A 20,334-nucleotide genomic window follows, 5' to 3' on the forward strand; every position below is an offset into this window, starting at 1 on the left:
ATAATCGAGATAGAATTGATAAAGTTTTTAAGCACAAAGACCAAAAAAAAATAAAAAAAAAATAAGAGAAATTTTGACATTAAGAATTAAGTTACTATGCTACCATGAATCAATTGAAGAACTACACGCTAAAGCATCATGTCTAGCCATAAAAGAAATTTCAGTACTTCAGATGGTAATGCATTGGAGTGTTCATGGTTCGGTTTGGGTCGGTTTTTGGTCAAAATAAAAATAATTTAGTCAGTTTTTAGTTATTAAAACCAAATCAAACCAAATATAGTACACAACCGTTTGGTTGTTGTTGGTTTTGGTTCAGTTTGTCGATTTTTAAGGAACCTAATGGTATTTTTTTTTCCATGATTAGGAAAGACTTTTTCATCCTTTTTCAACTTATAATTAGTTATTACCCTTTTATTGTGGGAGATAGCTTTTCTTTGTTTATGCAGAAAATGTCCTAAGGTCTATAAGCTTTTAATCAAGTGAACAAAGTTTATAAAAAATACAACTTTTTTTTAGGTAAATCTCATAGTTTTATCTTTGAATAAATGAGTTTGGATTCATGAATTTCTTTTAAGAAATACGCTCAAGGTGTAAAGTTCATTAGTCTAATAGAGATAAAGAAAATTTTAATTAAAAAGTAAACAAAGTATTCAAAATTATTTTAAAAAATTAATATAAAGTATATATATAATTGTAAAATTGTGTATATTATTTTATTGGTTCGGTTTTTCTTCGGTTTGTTTTTAATAAAATCAAACCAAACCAAACATTATCGATTTTATAAAATTTAAAACCAAACCAAACCCAAATGACCATCGGTTTGATTCGGTTTGCGGTTGCAACAGAAACAATTTTCAAATGCAAGCTGACTTGATGAGAGAAATCATAAAAATTGGAATGGAATATTGCATTCTGTTGTTGGTATCCGTCTGTAAACAGAACTTTTTCAGTTTGAATGCCGACTCCATACAACGAATAGATCTCCATGTCAGGAGCATTTGGTAACCTACAGAACATATCAAATCAAAACAAAATGCAATTAAGAACAAAGCCTCCTCATGGACTTTCAAATTTGATTTTTTTTTTCTATAAGAATGTAGGTCTCCCAATAAGCTCACAAAAGAGGAAAAGGGGCGAATATTAAAAAAAAAATCCCTTGCCTATACAGTTAAGGAACATCAAAATGGTAAAACCTTAAAATTTTGTCGATCCAAAGTGACTTTATTTTTTTGGCGCTTCCTACGGAAGGAAGGAAGTTGTGATCTATCCATATTAACCTCTCCTTTAGCTTTACTTGGCATCTGTTGAAAAATTATTGAACCATTATGGAATCACATTTCAGTCCATGGTTAGCTAGCACATCCATTGCCCTAGTGCATTCTCTGAAGCAATGTTTCACTGTGAAGTCCTCAAAACAGTTCAGTTGAATTTTAATATCTCTCACAATGTCTTAAAGTTTCCAAGGCATGTGGCATCGATTTGTAATCCATTTCACCAGCATCATTGAATCACTTTCCACTTCCAATCTTTTTATGTTATTGTAACACCATTTCAGTCCAATCTTCATAGCACATGCCTCTGAATAATTATTTGTCTCATCACCAAAGTAAATAGCATAAGCATTAATCAGCTTTCCTTTGTCATCTCAAATAATGCCTCCTCCTCCACATGGTCCAGGGTTGCCTTCAGAGCATCCGTCAGAGTTCAACTTGGACCAATCTTTCTTTGGAAAAAGCCACAGGACAACAGTGACCTTAACTTCTTATTATGCCTTCTGTATAATCTTTTTGAGATGCATCCATTTCATAAGGAGGAACACAAGGAAATTGTTTGTGGATGATAACATTTAGCTATTGTGTGATGTTGAGAATGATTCTATGATGTGACATTCTAATGTCTTCAAATCTGCTCTTGCATCTCTCCTTTCAAATTTGCCAAACAATGATGGTAGGTAGTATTTGTAAAGAAAGATTTTGTATAGCATTTTTTCCCTTCTCCATCCACCATGTAATAATTCCTTGTCTAATATTATGTTGGTCCATGCTAATACCAAAGCTTTGACTGAAAAATAGCCAAACTTTCTTGCTTATTGGGCTGGCCATAAATAGGTGTTCCTCATTTTCTTGGACGAGGTCAACAGTACAACAAGAACATTTAGATGCTTAGTGAATGTTAAACCTGCCAATGTTAGTATCAACAGAAATTTTATGTCTAAGAACTCTCCAAAAGAAGAAACATACCTTAAAAGGACATTTTGGATGCCACAACATTCTATTGATACGAGAAGTATTGAGCTTCCTTTTGATAATCCTCCAAGCCGAGTTACAAGTAAATTTGCCATCTGTTGTAGCAATCCAAAGGGGCTGATCCTTGAGATTGGTAAAGTTAAACTTAACTCTTTGGATTTTGTTGATGATCTCGTTAGTCATCTGTAGTTGCTTCAGTTTATGAAGATTCCAACTACCATTGTCAATAAATCTTGAAACCTGAATCTTAACAGATGTAGATGAATTTCCAAACTGAGCTAACTTTCCAAGGCCTGACCAATTGTCCCACCAGAAGCTAGCATCCCCACCATTGATTTTCCATTATATCAAGTGATCAACTTTATCTCTTATTTTCATCAATCTTTTCCAAGTATGTGATTCAGTGTAATTCCACTTCCTAGCCATAGGATGAATTCTTTGAGAGTATTTTGCCTTCATGAATCTTGTCCAGAGAGTATTTTTTATTCTGAATTGCCACCATAATTTGATAGAGAAAGAATCAGAGATTTCCTGTAGAGGTCTTATACCAATTCCACCCTCCTCAGTAGTTAAACATAGGCTCTCCCATTTTGCCTAGTGATATTTGTTTTTTCCTTCCAGATTTCCCCAAAAGAAATTTGCAAAAACTTTTTCAATTTGTTCAAATGTGTTCTTTGGGGGTTGGGAAACAAACATCAGCTGTAATGGCATAGCCGTCAATACATGTTTAATAAAGGTCTTATTTCCACCAGGTGATAGCAGATTGTTGTACCATGAGCCAACCTTTTGAATAATCTTGGTAGCCATGTCCGTAAAGAACTCTATCTTCTTCATTTCATAGAAAAGAGGGCATCCCAAGTATTTGATAGGGAATTCACATTCTTGAAAGCCCACTTTCCTAGCAACAATCTATCTTCTTTTGGCAGATATCTTCTTGTCCATTAAAAAACAACTTTTCTCCTTGTTTATCAACTAGCCAGTGTTCTGTCCATACTTTCTGAGAGTGTCCATGATAAGTTGCAAAGTATCTGACTTACCTGCACAAAAGATAATAATATCATCAGCATATGATAAATGGTTGATCCTAGGCCCATTGGGTTGCATTGAGAACCCTTTAAACCTAGGATTATTATATGAGTTATTGAGCATTAAAATAAGTACTTCAGCAGCAATAATAAAGAGAGAGAGAGAGGGATAAAGGATGTCCCTGTTTTACTCCTCTGTGAGATTTGAAGAATCCATGTCTTTTGCCATTTACAACCCCTATATACCACATATTTAATAGCAAATTCCAAATAATATGGATCCATTGGTCTGCAAATCCCATCTTCTTCATTACTTTGCTTAGGAAAGCCCAAGACAATCTTTCATATGCTTTAAATTTATTCATATCAAGTTTAATCAGGACATTTGTTGTCTTTTCTCATATCATGTATAATCTCTTGTGCAAGTAGAATATTCTCCCCAGTAGCCCTTCCTTTAATGAAGCCACTCTGGTTCAGAGATATAATATTAGGGAGAAGATTTGAGAGTCTATCATTCATGACCTTAGGCACAATCTTTTGAGAGACGTTGCTAAGGCTGACTAGCCTAAATGCTGAGAAAGATTGAGGTAGATCCACTTTTGGTAAGAGTATCAGGCAAGTATTAGTATAGAATTTTGTCATTTGATTTCCTTGGAAGACAACTTTCACCAACTGGACCATATCATTCCCAACAATGTCCCACGTTTTTTGAAAGAATAGATTACTGAATCCATCAGCACTTGCACTACTGTTGGGGTTAATATCAAAAACAACATTCTTCACTTCTTCATGAGTTGGTTCTGCTATGAGCATATCATTATCTTCTGGATTAATTAGCTTAGGAGCATAGTTCAGCATACTCATGGCAATATTTTCAATTCGACCGCTAAACAAGTTCTGATAGAAATCAGCAACAGTATTTCCAATGTTATCATCTCCTTCAATCCATTGATTTTCAACCTTGATCCTGTTGATATGGAGTACCTTCCTTCTGCTTCTTGTAGACACGTGATTTTTGACCCTCTCTGGGGTGTTTCACCTTCTAGTATCTAAATTTTCCTTTAAATATGGTCTGGACATTTTATTTTGGTTTTATTTTATTTAGTAGGTCTTATTTGAATATTCAAAAATCACAAAAATAGAGTCACAGTTTAGGATATATGTTTAGTTTCGTTTTATTTTTATTAGTACAAAAAGAAAAAATGTCCGAAAATGTGTTATCTATTTTTAGTTTAATTTCCAAGTTAAAAGTTTTAACAAATAAATATAGAGTAAGTACATATTTTAATCTTGCTATTTTAATTTAGTAGTAGTATATTTTATATTCTCACTTGTTAATTATATGTCATTTCACCACTCAATTTTAATACTGCATCTACACACGCATATCACATGCACCCTTTTATATATTTTTTCTTTAAACAACAACAAAACAATAAAAAAAAATAAAAAATGCCTTTTTCCATTAAAAGAAATAAAAAATTAAAAAAGAAAATCAATCTGCACCCACTTTTCAAGGCCCATTACCCAAAGCCTTTTTCATGTACTTATGCACAATATATATAAATACTATGCCCTAAGCCTAAAGACACCCTACACCATAACGCTAGCCGCAATAGACCTAATAATCCATACACCAATGCGACACTATGTGAAACCATAACAACTTCGTCACCTCCATTGAAGCTCACCATCTCCAACCAAAGAAAACAGAGCACCTGAGACCATGTAAATCGTCCACCTACTCTCTGTTATTCCTCCATAAAAATTGAGTCCACAGTTTCACCATTATTTTTACTATCTAAGTGTTTTGAAAGTCGTGCTTGGTATAGCTCGAGTGTTCTGGTTGGCGTTTTCCGTTTTGGTTTGAGGCCCGTTCAAAGTTTGCAGCTATTTTCTATTTTGCTTGGCTTTCTGAACAGTTGCCAACTTCTCTGTATTCATCTGCTGGTCAAGAGGTTCTTGACAATCAAAGTTCTAAGCAATTATCTTCGTAAAGGTCCAATCTTTCCACTTCAATAGTGTTACTTCATCAAATATTTGCTTGTTTCCTCTTCCTGTTAGTATTTTTGTTTTGTTTGATTTATGTCGTCACTTGTTTAGTTTGTTGTGAACATTTATGATTTGTTTAAATATTAAGGTTTCAGCTTAGAAGTTAACTGACCTTGTTTCAATTAATTTTGGGCAAATATAGTGGTTTGATCATTCCTATTTACTACATTTGGCTTCATGTTTATTTTGACGTTTGCGGTGAAATGTTTTTGATATAATTTTTACATTTTTAATGTACAAGCTAGTTTCTTTTCATGACCAAAAGGTCCAAAAGGAAAAAAAAATGCATCTTGCAGTTAGTAGTCTTTAGCTTAAAATGGTAGAAATTTTAGAATAGTAATATTTTTTATCTTGTTTTAAGTTCAATGTATTTTATTACTTTGATATTATGCTTAGAGGTTGTGTCATTGATTTGTCCGTATTTCCTTTTGCAATATCGAATGCCGTACGCAGAGAGGTTATGAATGGGATTTTCATGTAATTAGGCCTTTCAACTAGTCCGTAATAAAAGTTAAAGGCCCAATTAACAGCCTAATTAATTAATCAATGAATTATCTAATGTGAGTTGAGCGAGATGGGGTGCAGATTTATCTCAAACCCTATTGTCAAGTATAAAAGAAAAGAGCGGAAAAACCAATTGTGAGGGAGCGAGATGAGTTGCAAATTTATTTAAAACCCGTTGTCAAAAGAGTGTAAAAAATAAATAAATAATAACCAAATAATAATAAGTCTCGGATTTTAGAGACAAATAAATGCTTTCAGCGCTAGACAAGCTTTAGGCATGATTTAAAATGTTTGTCTCGATTAAGAATGCAGTTATGCATCTTATTTTGGGACGCTTTAAACAACTCAAGGATGCGGTTACGCACCTTAGCCAATCTCATTTTAATAATTAATTTTGTTTCGATTGAGAATGCGGTTACGCATCTTATTTTGAGACGGTTAAAAGGTCCGGAATGCGGTTACGCATTCGGGTTAAGATTAATAAAAGTTCAACAATAAAAGTACGAGCAAATCAAGGCTCGGCGTGCATAATATATCCAAAATTAGTTTAAGCTAAGTATAAGTCGATAAAGCGACCGTGCTAGAACCACGGGACTCGGGGAATGCCTAACACCTTCTCCCCGATCAACAGAATTCCTTACCCGGTCTTTTGTTTTAGCAGACCAATAATAAAAGAGTCATTTCCTTTTGATTAGGGATTCATAAGGTGACTTGGAACACCAAAACTCAATTCCAAGTGGCGACTCTGTAAAATAATTAATCCCTATTCAAAACCGCCACTTCAATTGGAAAAACCCTTAACAACAAAACCTTTTGCGTTCATTCGCGCGGGCCCAAAAAAAGGGGGTGTGACACTTCTCACCTTGATATGGGAGAATTTAGTATTCTCATCTCCTTCAAGTTGCCATTTAAGATTGACTTTTTGTCTCCAATAAGTGTCAACCATTTCGTGATGGATCATAAGTTCAATTTTAGCCTTGTTGAGAATTATCTTGTCATCCTGACTCAAAGAGTTCATATAGTTAGATACACACAATTTTACCTTGTCTTCCAGAGCCCATGTATAAATAAAGATGTCTCCAATGCTATTCCTGGACCATGACTTGATGCCCTGCTGGTCTTTTTTAGTTTCTGATGTACAGTCCAAAATATGTTACCCTCTATTTCACAATTCCACTGGCTTTCAACTATGCTTTTGAAGTTCTTCTATACAACCCAAAATTTAAGAAATTTGAAATATCGTATAAAGTTTCCTTCATCCTTATGGCTAGTGATAAGAATAGGGCAGTGGTCTGAGCTAGATCTTGTGAGGTGTTGCACAAAGGTCTTAGGAAAAACTCTGTTCCAGTCATCATTAGCAATCATTCTATCAAGTCGCTTCCATATGACTTCTTCCCCTCTTCTTTCATTACACCAAGTAAAAAGTTGTCCTGAATATCCCATATCCATCAATCCACTGTCATTTATGCATTCTATGAAAGGAAGACTTTTAGATAGTCTATGAGGCGTCCCTCCCAATTTCTCACCAAAGATTCATAATACTATTAAAATCTCCTACTAATAGCCAAGGGATGGATACAGTAATGGAGAAGTCTTTCATATGTTGCCAAAGTTCCTCTCTACTCGCTGATCTTGACTTAGCATAGACAATAAGGATGAAAGCTTCTTGATCAGTGATGATAGGATGGACCTTGCAAGTTAGCATCTGCTGGTGGTTGTAAAAAATATTGCAATTCAAAGTATCCCTCCAGAAGAGCCATAATTTATTGCTACAGTTAGAAAAGCAATTCTGCATTTCCAACATATTTTTGTAAAAGTGTTGTAGTTTCCTGCATGAAAGGTTCATGTAAAGCCACTATAGAAATCATGTGAAATTTAATCATGAATTTAAGTTTTTCACTAGCTGCTTGGGATTTCATACCCCTTATGTCCCAATTAAGCAACTTAAACATGATCAATAGTAGTGGAAGTTGTTTGTAGACTTTTCTTTTGGCTCCTCGTAATAGGAGATTCTCTGATTCTTGCAGTCTTCTTGGTAGTGTTTTTTATATCTGATGTTATATCTTTCTTCCTGTCAACTTCATCAGCAAGGTTCAAAATTGTTTCCTTATCAGTGTCCTTCCCTTAAAAGTCTTGGTACTTTCTGTCATTTTCTTCATCTGTAGTCTTTTCTTCAGATGTGTTTTGAGAAGCTTCATCATCATCATCATCTTCTTCTTTTGTGCTTTCAACATCAGCCCATTCATCAGGTGGTTCTTTACTGTTTTGATTGTCATCTACATTGTTTACCCCCTTATCATTATTTTTCACATTTCCTTCTCTGTCCTCTATATGATCTTTCCTTCCAAGGACTTCAAAGTTGTTTTTAATGATAGCATTTTGTTTAGTGTTGCTGCTTTGAGTTTGTATCATCCTTTGAGAAGTAGACCTTTTCAACTTTTGTGTTACCATTGTCTTTACTCTTCTTTTTGCTTTTCTTCATCTGAGAATAGGATAATTTGGAGTGCTTTAGGATCTTCTATAGTAATCACTTCTCTGTTTTTCTTGCTAACCACTTGATTGGCCTGCTCCTTTTGTATCATATTTTTGGTACTGGTAGATGCAATTTCGGCGTGTTTCTTCTTCTCCCTTGCAACTCCTTGTTGAGTATTTCGAACCTCAGAATTTTGTTTCCTTTTTAGTGCTTGGTCCAGCTTCAGGGTGTGGTCTATCAATACCAAAAATTGCGCTAGTGGGCTAGTACATTTGCTTAGGTGGGGCACTTCTACCCCTTGCAATTGTTCTTATGAGGGTTATTTTTTTGTAATTCTCTGCCTCTCTCTCTCTGTTCTTGTATTGCTTGAGTAGCCTTATTTGCCTAATTCTGCCTATTTTGTGCCTAACTGTTCTTTGATTAGGGATTAGTTTGAGCTTGTTTTTCGATATGGAGAATTTTTTTTTTTTTGAAAAAGAGTTCAGTGAATTTACCATCTTCCTCACTACAACAAATGTGTCATTTAGCTGGCGCAACATGCCCAATGCCTATACAAACTAAATTAGGTCCATCTTCTTAACCAAGAAATTGACTTATGTACTATGCAAACTTTATTAGTCTCACTTCACTAAACTAAACCCAATAACTTTACTACTAGATCCTTTTTATAGAAAGAATATCTCTAGCTATTCCAAGTTTCCTTCTTAAATTGCTAACCCCATGTGTAGATAACCCTTTTTTTTTTTTTTTTTTTTTTTTTTAACTTCCGAGACAAAATCGATTCCTAGTACTTTCGGGCCGTGAATGCATGAGCTGTGTTGTGATTCATATGTTCAATACAATAAATAGGCGAAACAGACGATATCCAATGTCCTTAAAGTGTCAGAAACTGTAATATTAAATTGATCATAACCTTACAGAAAAGATATATAGATATATACACAGACAAACAGAGTAACAGTAGTAGAGGTCCTCATCTAAGTCTTCCATCCTTTCTTGGACCACCTTATAACAAGGATGTTTACATGTGAACATTTTATTAAACTTGAAGAAAAGAAGGCCACATAACTTCGTGCTAAGACTTAGTTTCCACATAAATTAAGTCCATTATTATAAAAGCATATCCCTGTGTATTACTATCTCTGCATTTGTTTAGTATCTTGCTATTTTGCTATATGATTTTATTTTAAGCCGACGGTCTATCGGAAACAACCTCTCTGCCTGGTCTACTTACACCTTACCCTCCCCAGACCTCCCTTATAGAATTACATTGTGTATGTTGTTGTTGTTGTTGTTGTATAAAAGCATATGTCCATAACTTGCATGATATCAAACTTTCACCATAAAATTACTATAATACATGAAAAGGTAAAAGGTACCTAAAGAGGGTTGGATCATTAGAAGTAGTATTGGATCTTTGAGAGATAGACAAAGGGTTCGTATGAAGAAGCAAATATTCAACTTCTCCATAATCTCCATTGATCCCTATGTTCTTGCAGCCACAGCCATAGGGATTTGCCGTCTAGCACGTTGTTTTTCTGAAGCCTTAGAGAAAAACCATAGCTTTCATCTTCCATTGCTTTGACTACTTGTCAAGGGGACACCATGGTTGATGATTTTGAAGAAACCAAAGTTTTCAGAGGCTTTAACAATGAGCTTTATAACAACTTTGTAGCTTTTAGCACCTAACTTTGTCTCATTTTCTTGATGCAGTGTAACAGCCCAGGCCACCGCTGGTAGAAATTGTCCGCTTTGGAGCCTTCACCGCTCACGGTTTTAAAACACGTCTATAAGGGAGAGGTATCCAAGAACTTATAAAGCACTCTTCGTTCTCCTCCCTAACCGATGTCGGATTCGCCTAAACCGATGTGGGATTCGCCTAAGGCAAGCCTTACACTCACCCCCCCGGGACTCAGCGTCCTCGCTGAGGTTTGCCCCACCACCGGCTTGCCTACCACCGGCCCCAAGACCGCCTCGATACCAACCGTAATGCACTGTGCCACCGCTTGTAGAAATTGTCCGCTTTGGAGCCTTCGCCCCTCACGGTTTTAAAACGCGTCTACAAGGGAGAGGTATCCAAGCACTTATAAAGCACTCTTCATTCTCCTCCCCAACCGATGTGAGATTCGCCTAAACCGATGTGGGATTCGCCTAAGGCAAGCCTTACACTACTGTAACAGCTTAGGCCACCGCTTGTAAAAATTGTCCGCTTTGGAGCCTTTGCCCCTGACACGTTTTAAAACCGTGAGGGGCGAAGGCTCCAAAGCGGACAATTTCTACAAGCGGTGGCCTGGGTCACTTGCAGTGATCAGTGAATCCTATCAAGTTATCCATTAAGGTACATTTAATAACTTCATATATTTTTTCAAAATTTTATATTTCAAAATTCTATTGTTTATTTAACCAATTATACCTGCGGCTGGCCATAAATCATCGTAAATAGAATCGAAGTCCTACAAGAGATTTCAACTGTCTTTTGTTGTTTACTCTGTTTTCATGTTAGCTTATGCCTGAACTAGTACTTTTCTGTTTGCTCCGTTTTATCTCTTCTTAATTTGTAAAAGATATTACATTTGTATCTACTTTCAATTACCAATTACCGAAACTGAACTTTGAAAATATCGAACCGAATAAGAACGGCCACCCCTAAATTTAGCTTATACTTTTTACAAGAGTTTTAGTTTGTATTTTAGTTTGTTCATCTCATGATATCAAAGTATATGTATGAATTCAAATCTTAGATTTTTCTTTCTTCTTTTACACAGGTTATGGAAGGTGGAAATCAACAATAGTTCCTAGAGAAGTGTTTCTACAATGGTATTTTGAGAAGTAACCTCCATTTTTTTCTTTGTTTTGTTGATGTTTAGTATGTTTTACAGTTAGACTTTCAAGTTGGATAACATTACTTAATATTAGTTTTTAGGAGTATTAGTTTTTCTTTTAGGAGTATGTCATTAGATATGATCTCAATGTCATTTTGGTTGTTCTTAATTACTAGGTGACAGTGTTTAATTTTCTTATTATTTATCTTGCTTCTTTTAGTATGTTGTTATTTTTAGTTTGTATAAAGCTCATTATAGAATAAACTACTCTAGGCTATAAATGAAGTTTAAGATATTTATATACTATTTAATAATTGTAATATTTTTTTTATAAATTTTCAAATTAATGGAAACCTAGCGAAATACAAATTCTAAATAGTATCATTACAACTAAAACGTCATCATTCTTGTGATTAGTGAAAAAACATTTTATCCTTAAAAGCTTAACCTTTAGCGACGACTACATTGTACTTTTTAAGACGATCACATTTTCGTCATAAAAGTATGACATTTAATGAGGAGAATAATGTTTGTCCCCAAAATTGCCTACTTATTACCTACAAATTAACTTTGTATTTTATGACAATTGTGATCGTCACTAATTATGTCATTTTGTAGTGACAATTTTGTTTTGTCGGTAAAAGAAATAATTTTAGTGACGACATGATCGTTTTCGACTACGAAATTGTAAAAAAGCAAAGTTGTCACTAATATATACATTTAGGGAAAAAAAAATAAAAAGACGAACACATTTTCGTCATTAAAGTATGACATTTAGAGACGAGAATAATCTCTGTCCACAAAATCGCCTACTTATTACCTACAAATTAACTTTGTATTTTATGACAATTGTGATCGTAGCTATAATGCCATTTTGTAGTGACAATTTTGTTTTGTCAGTAAAAGAAACAATTTTAGTGACGACAAGACCGTTTTCAAGTACGAAATTGTGAAAAAGTAAAGTTGTCACTAATTTATACATTTAGGGACAACAAAATAGAATTCGTATGTAAAAGGTAGTTTTTAGTGACGAAATAATATTTATTTAGCTACGAAGTACATATAACTTTCGAGACAAATTACGTCGTCACTAATTAAACAAAATAGTTAGTGACGTATCAGTTTCGTCGGCATTAATAACCTCTTTAGTGACGAAAACATTCTATTACCTACAAAATTTTATAATTTTCATGACGAACTTGTTCGTCATAAATACTATGCATTTGGGGACGAAAAATATATCCGTGGTTAATACAACTCTATTTAGCGACGAAACACTAAGTTGTCGTTGTATACATTTAGTGACATATGCTTTAGGACGAATGGTTGACGATTTGTTTTTCGTCACGAAAGGTTTTTTGTGACGAAATTTGAGCTGATAAAGCAATTTGCTGTAGTGCCTTTTGAGAGAATTTACTAGTTCAAAGCTACTTCACATCTACCGTGAAGTGAAAAGTTCAAATGGAGAACCAGTAGATAATGTTCTATTATTTTTTTAATCCACTCCCAGTTAATTTTTTTTGAATATACTGTACAAGACTTAAATGGAACAAAATAGGACAATTCCATTATTTAACACATAATTAGTGTTTTAATAATATTATCTTATCGAAGCCAAAAAAGGTTGAAATCAACAGGAAAATTTTCAAGATCTGGGGGGTCAGTTTGAAATGGCCGTGTCGATCCATGACTAAAACATTTGTACATTCCTAATATATGGCAGAGCCATAAAGCTCCCTCAAGGTCGTCATGCCTGCTTGATGATGCAGGGACATTTAGGTCTTCTCACTAATTCTGTGTTTTTGAAATATTAGGTAGAGTTTTGTACAGCCTTACACGTGCCCTAGAATTTGCTGACTACGTTGGTTGAGATAAAGACGCACTTGAAGTGGTGGACTTAGACGAGACTTGAACTTCTCATCGTTTTCGTTAAATTTCATATATGTTCTCAATCTCTCCATCGTCTCTTCCGTTCTGGAGTTTTCAATTTCTCCCCGTAGTTGCTTGATTATAATTACTTTTACAATATACTGTCCATCTTACTATCTTAGTCCCACTATTACTATGATATTTTGCTTTATGGATTTTTAGTATTTTTTTGTTATAGAATTTGTTACCCATTTCTTTTTCCTTTTCATGTTTTGGGGGTATGGAATTTGAACAGCTTCTTTTCATGGACAATTTATTTTAACAGCTTTTCTTTATCTAATTAGATGCTAATTGCTGGTTAACATTCTTTTAACAAAGATATTCGTGCTTCCTACTGATTTATTTTAGCCATATTAGTCGTTATTCTTCTGTTTGCAGGTCATTTAATTGACAAACTTATTGTTGGAACAGATAAAGTAGACAATAATTGTGGATGTTTCGCTGGAGGATCTTCGATTTGCATATTGCGAAGCAATTCAAGCCGACAAAACTAATCACCATGAAAGGTAATCTAAATAGAATTTTGGTGTTGAAGTTTCCGAATGTTTTCCTAATTCTAATCTAAACATGAGTTTGCTCAAACTAATTGGTCGATAACTTCTATAGCTATCCGGGAAGACTTCTGTAGCTATCACAACTACTGACTAATGGCTGCATGCGCGTGTATAATACATTAATATCGATTTACGATGTTATCATACCAAAATGAATACTTGCAATTTATTATAGTTTCTTATTTGACCATTTCTCTTGTTAATTCTGGTGTCCTAGATTCTCTAACAACACCTTGAATTTGATTCATCATATGTTTAGATACATTATTGTCAACGCACACCGACAAAGTTATGGATGTTATACTGTCGTATTTGAGCTTTAATATGAATTATATTAGAATATCTCAAATTTCAGATCACATCATTTGACTAACTGATCACTTATCTTATTTCGTTTTCCATAATGTTAATAGTTGCTCATCACTACTTTTGATTCTTGGACTAATTAAAAATGACAAGCTTTACGTGCTCAAAATGGACAATCCAACGCTATCTGTTTCACTTCGTTACATATTCATGAATGCATTTACATAGTCAAAATAGTTTTCACTCATGATTTTTTTTTTTAACGATCTATGTTGTTTTATTACGTTATCTTTTGCTCTTCGGTCCTACAGCCAACCAAAGGTGGTCAACATACGGCACGTGAATAAGCTCTGTTAAAGGTGTTTTCCAGAGAATAAATCTTACATACTGCTTTTAATTCCGGCTTTGTCTTGGTGATCTTGTATAATTATGATATGTGTCCCTTCCTCGAGAGAAATGCATATATATCTTCGCGTGGACATATGGGTATCATCTTGTATCCTATTGCCAAAGAAAGAACTCCCTGGTCCAACTCAGTAGCAATATAGCAGTGCGGTCCCCCTCTTCCCTCTCTTCATATATGTGTGTATTTTATCACTTAACTGTGCTAAATAACATATGATTTAGTCTAACGTTTAATAGAAATACTTATTCATATTTTCTCTTTCATCACAATGGTAAAGTTCCAACACTACCAAAAGTGATGACAATGGATCTTAAAAAAAGGGTGATCACTTGCATCAAGTAGTCCGGCATTTGCTTTTTTAGGACGACTCATATTGATAAATAATTAATTAGCTATAGTTATGGTTTTAACTGCACTGCAACATAAATCATCACCTCAGTGGCTTCTTGGAAAGATTAGGGAACCTTGCCCAAAGATCGAGCTAATTAAAGTAATACAACATATTACAGTTTTACTAGGAGGATGATATTAGTTGTCATGATTATTGGTAAGTATTATTTGGCTACAAATCTTTCGCAAAACTTAAGCACCAAGGAGTCCATGCCATTCAAAAAAGGAAGATGCAACGGAAATAACTGCAAATTGACTTCATACTGGAACAATCACAGTCAAACTTTTTCATCATATGGTAGCTGTTGATAGCTTTACCTCTTTTTTGTATAAGGTAGTTGCTACCTATTTAAATCTTCTTTCTCTTTGCCACATTCTTTCTCCATACTTCCCTAATTATTTTTGCTCTTTAATTGTAGAATAGATACTAGAGCTACCATTTTAAAGCTACTGTTATAGAAAAGAAGAGTTGTTTAATTTGAAAGGACCTGGAACTAGAAAGCTCGAGGAAATGGGAAAAGCGGTATGACTATGCTTATTACCATGATCTTGGAGATACAAAGCTTCACTTTATGTCCGACCAGTTCTTGGAGGATCTGCAAAATATTCTTATTCGCGAAAGGGAAAGAACTAAAAGACCACATTCATACAAAGGTTAGTTTTTCAATAATCGTTAGCATTATTTCATTTTGTGTTACCCTAATTTATTTTGTTTTACAATTTGCTTTTACAGCTCCTAATGGTGAAAGCTGACCGCCAGCAAGAGCTTGCAATTTAAGTCCAGAGGATGATAATATTTTGGCCTTAAAAGTTCTCTTATGCCATTAGTAACACGCAAAAAGACAATGCACAACTCTTTGGTTCTTAGCTTGCCTAAGGAAACCTCACTCTATTAATTTCACAAATGTAGTGAAGTCTGAAATTAAGTTTACCAACAAGGAGCTTCAGGTTTTCTGAAGTATCCAACGCCACACGTTATTAGAGGCGATTTGACTCTAACTAGACCCGTTACTATAATTTGTCAATGGTGTTGCGTTTTTGTACATTGTTGAAACAGAGGATAAGTAAGCGTGCGTGTCAGATGAAGAATTTGGAAGAAAAATGTGGGTTAAGCTCCTAGTTGGCCATAGATTTTGAGAAAGATATTTTGAAAATTTGTTTTTTAAATCTTTGTTTGGCCATAAACTTTTAACAGATTTTGAAAATAAATCTTCAAATTTCCAAATTTTGGCTCAAACCTGTTAGTTTTGGCCTTTACAAAACTTTCAACAAACTCCCCAAAACTTTTGTATTTTACAAAAGGAAAATCTATCTATTTATGACCCAATTAATTCTATCTATCATATTCCTTAATTAAAGTCGTATTTATCATGTTTCCACCATTAAAATAGTCTATTTTATAAAGTAAAAATTGTTGTACAATGTGGGCAGATTATATTAAAGAATAGTCAGTTACTATCGTAGTTTTTTTTCTTGAGCGGATGGATCTTTGTATGGTAATTTGAATTGTAGTAGCTAGTAAGTGTGTTATTGGTATTGTTGTTAAAATATCATGTTCTGCATAATTTGGGATTAACAAGTATGTATTTTTTGTATGGTTGGGTATCTTGATAGTTTTTAAAACTTATGAATATAAGTAATGTTTCATATGGCGAAACATATTTTTACAACTTGAAAAACTTCACCCAAATAAAGTTTTTTTAAAAAAAATTGGGAATTTATGACCAAACGCTAGCTATCTAAGTGTGTGCTTCCTGGCTCATTTTTGTGACGTATCACCATTTAACTAAAGGGAATTAGTTTAGGACAATTTGCAGGATTGCACTTTCTGGGGTGGTCTTTAATTTTTGTCCCTCAAATTGGTGGTCTTTAACTTTTGCCATCGCTAAAAATTTCTTGGTTTCTGGTTTAAACTTCCGCTTAATCAAAAAATTTTTAAAAAAATTCGCAAGGTAGAGTTTAGATTCATAAGGAAAAATTTGCATGGGCAGAATTTTAATTCTGCCTTGCGAATTTTTTTTTTTTGACTGAGCTAGGGTTCAAACCCATAACCTCGGGGTATTAGGCGAAGGGCAAAATTTAAAGACCACCAATTTGAAGGGCAAAAATTAAAGACCACCTCAAATGAAGGCCAATCCGCGCGAAAAAAAAAGAAGGGGATTAGTTTAGTTTTTCTTTTTGCAAATTATCGTCATTGGGCCGGTGCTCTCACCGGCTAAACACATCTAGTTAAATCTAGAAGAGCCTTGACTGTGGGGGGAAGTGGTGATTACCTTTCTTCATAATTAGACTAAAACCGAAAGTTAAATATGATGTATAAATTAACTCTTGTACTCTTTTTATTTATTTACAAATTTCAAAAGTATGTGGTGTAAACCTAAACATTTAAAACATGTCAACTAAAATAATTAAAACAGAAGACGACAAGATCCACTTGGCCTTTTCCCTTTTCAAGTTTAATAGCAGTACAATCGCGCATGCATTATATGGGGTCACTCTTCTTCCAGTCTGTCTGTCCTTCAAACCATGTGCTTGACTAGTGTATTAATTTCGTGCTAAGTCTATAAAGTCTTACCAGATATAAAATGGGGACAATAACAAATTTAATCCCTGTAAATTTTGATTTTAATTCTTGTAATATATCGATCAACACGTTTAACCTTTAATTAAAATTAAATTGTATAATTTTGGTCTCTTTATGCGGTAAACATATCATGTTGGGGTTATTGTTAGAAGTATATTATCCTAAAATACAAAATAGCAATACAAATTTAACATAACAAGTAAATAATTAAATGACGAAACGGTTAATAATTATGAAATTGGAGAATATGCTAAAGAAAGGCGATCAAAGGTGCATATTTGTGATTATTATCAAGAAAAGGGATTAAATATATGTGTGCAGTTAGATATCACAATTCATAAGGACTAAAATTAGAATTTCTCAATTACGAGGGACCAAAAGTGTTATTACTAACAAACAAGCAAAGGAAGATAATGCGGTACTCACTCAATGTCATTTTTATGTGATATTCGTTTTTCTAATTAATCCAAAAGGTTTTTTATGCTTAGTTTAATTTTATCTTTATTAAGATGATTTATATTCACAAATATCTATAAATTCTTTTAGAATATAAATTTTAAAAATCTCTCTTTGTTTTTTTTTTTTTTTTAAATCAGTGTTAAGTGAAACACAATCAAATAAATGAGATGGGGGGTTGGGGGGGATGTATATAATCATACAAAAGAGGATCTATATATACAAGTACTCACTACTCACTAGTCACCAGTGAGACCTAACAGAGACAAATATTTTAAAAGAAATGAGTGAAGCAGGTGGAAGAGCAGAAAATACAAGAGATTCTCAAGTGCAAGGGGGGAAATTGGAAGACTTAAAGACTTCCCTCTCTACTGTGAAGTCTTCCTCTGCTCAAGGTTAATATCCAACATCATTTTCCATTTTCATCTTGTTGGAGTAATTCCTCTATGTTTGTTGTTCTGCTTGTTTTTATCTTGCACTTACGATAATAAGAATTGCCTGACAATTCAAACTCTTGTCTACTTCAACTATGCTTCTGTTAACTATATATCATATTATTGTAATTTGTGAATATATGCCAATATTAATGTCTTAACCTCGGTAGTTTAGTTTCGTAGCAAAATTAGGCTTATTCAGGCAAAAGTTAGGCTTTAAGGCAGAATTTTGCAAAATTCCAGTTGAGGAAAAAAAAAATTGCCTTAATGCAAACCTCTACCACCTTAAGGTAGAGTTTGGTGCAAAAATCTGTCTTAAGTAGAGTTTGCAGTCAAACTCTGCCTAATAAGGTAGAATTTGCAGTCAAACTCTATCTTGCGAATCCCAAACTCTGCCTTGCGTTTTTTTTTTTTTTTTTAATTTTTTTGACTGAACGGTGGTTCGAACCTGAAATTTTATGCGAAGGGCAAAAATTAAATACCTGCAATTTGAGGGCAAAAATTAAAGACCACCCCGAATAAGGCCAATCGTGCAAATTGCCCTCTTTAAATTGGGTGCTCTTGAATTTTTGAAATCACTAGGCCATGGACAAACTTCAAGTTTAACAAGATTTGTTTTATCGACGAAGCTTTTGACTTTTGACCTTAAAGATTTGTCCATGTATGAGACGAGCGAAGATCAAAAGTTCATGATCACCGATTTTGATCAAGAGCATTAGGTGTAATTTCTGCACTTAATGGGAAGGTCTTGTCTCAGCCCAGTTAAAAAATCAGGCCCTCTTCAAACCAGTTAATTACCTGAAGTCTCAACACATCCTTAGCCCGTTAAATTTAGAGGTGGGGTCAGGTCTTTACCGAGTTGGGTCGAGTTGAATCTGGCCTGGCCATGAGCCGGCTAGGATGGAGTAATAAGGGATTAACGTTAGATTTCATATATTTATATTAAGATAAAAATATTTGAATTTCAATACGCATTTAAATATTAAGTTATTGTATGAAACTTTAAACACTAAGATCATTTAATTTCTCAACATATGTATGTAAAAAGTTTGTCTTTATGAGAAATTTATATATATATATATATATATATATATATATATATATATATATATATATATATATATATATATATATATATATATTCAAATAAACTACTAATTAATATAATTTTACATCAATAAAATCATAAAAAACAAATTTACACAGTGGTCAGTGGTGGTTGTGGATATTGACTGGTGGCTGGTGGTTATGGTAGAGGGTAGTAACATTGAAATTTTGACATTTACATGGAAGATGCTTGGCTAGTTGTGGTGGTACCTAACGATGATAATAATGGTTAACGGTGATGGTTGATAATTGTGGTGGATGATGGTGAAAAAAATATAATGGTGATAGCAACCAACAACGGTGGTATAAATGGTCACTAGTGGTGATGAGGCTGATTGTGATGGTTGGCTGTGATAATTGGGGGGGGGGGGGGCGTTGGATGTGATAGGTGATTGTCTTGGGTAGTAGTGGTCGGCGACAACTATGGTAGGGTATATATAAAGTGACAGTAGAATGCTTGCTCTACAAAAATCCTTGAATTATAGTATCTTAATTTGGATTTTATTAAAAATCTTAAGCATTCAGATTCATTTGAGGTTGTAAAATAAAACAAACGCACTTAATAATTGAGATCTGAATGATTAAAATTTAACTTTCATTAAAAATAATCACACTTAATATCGGAAACCCGAATTATTAATATTAAAATCTTTATTAAATGCAAGCAAATGAGGCCTATGTGCCCTTTGTAATTCTAATGAATGGTTTCCATAGTGTAATTCTCTATGCAATTATTATTTTAGAACCGTCAGCTTATTGATGCAAGCTAGGAAACTCTTAGTTAAATCATTGTAAGAAGGTACTGTGATTTTTTTTTTTTTAACCCGAAATAGATTAATAAGTAGAACCTTAAAAGAAAAAAAAGAGTGATAGTAAAAAATAAACATATACCACATAGTATGATTAACAAACGTTATTTATCACATATATAACTTACACTTAACAACAAGAGCAGACTACAAATTGATCTTTGGGACTACAGAATTGAGCACAAGAGAACAAATAATAGAACCCTAAATAGAAACTCATAGTAGTATTTTGGTAAA

General features: G+C 33.8%; 1 long non-coding RNA gene across 6 annotated transcripts; it reads left to right on the plus strand.

Annotated features, from left to right (window-relative positions):
* The first annotated feature begins 4,477 nt into the window (after window positions 1-4,477).
* LOC132034028 (uncharacterized) lies at window positions 4,478-16,220 on the plus strand. 6 transcript variants are annotated; one of them, XR_009408924.1, is made up of 4 exons: window positions 4,479-5,270; window positions 13,463-13,557; window positions 13,658-15,361; window positions 15,441-16,220. It is a non-coding gene; the product is annotated as an uncharacterized LOC132034028 (long non-coding RNA). The 6 variants fall into 6 exon arrangements; XR_009408921.1 differs by lacking the exon at window positions 4,479-5,270 and adding an exon at window positions 10,533-10,638; XR_009408923.1 differs by having other exon boundaries at window positions 4,478-5,270; window positions 13,463-15,361.
* The last annotated feature ends 4,114 nt before the right edge of the window (window positions 16,221-20,334 follow it).

This window comes from Lycium ferocissimum, chromosome 10 (assembly GCF_029784015.1).
Source record: "Lycium ferocissimum isolate CSIRO_LF1 chromosome 10, AGI_CSIRO_Lferr_CH_V1, whole genome shotgun sequence".
In the NCBI taxonomy this organism is placed as follows: Eukaryota; Viridiplantae; Streptophyta; class Magnoliopsida; order Solanales; family Solanaceae; genus Lycium; species Lycium ferocissimum.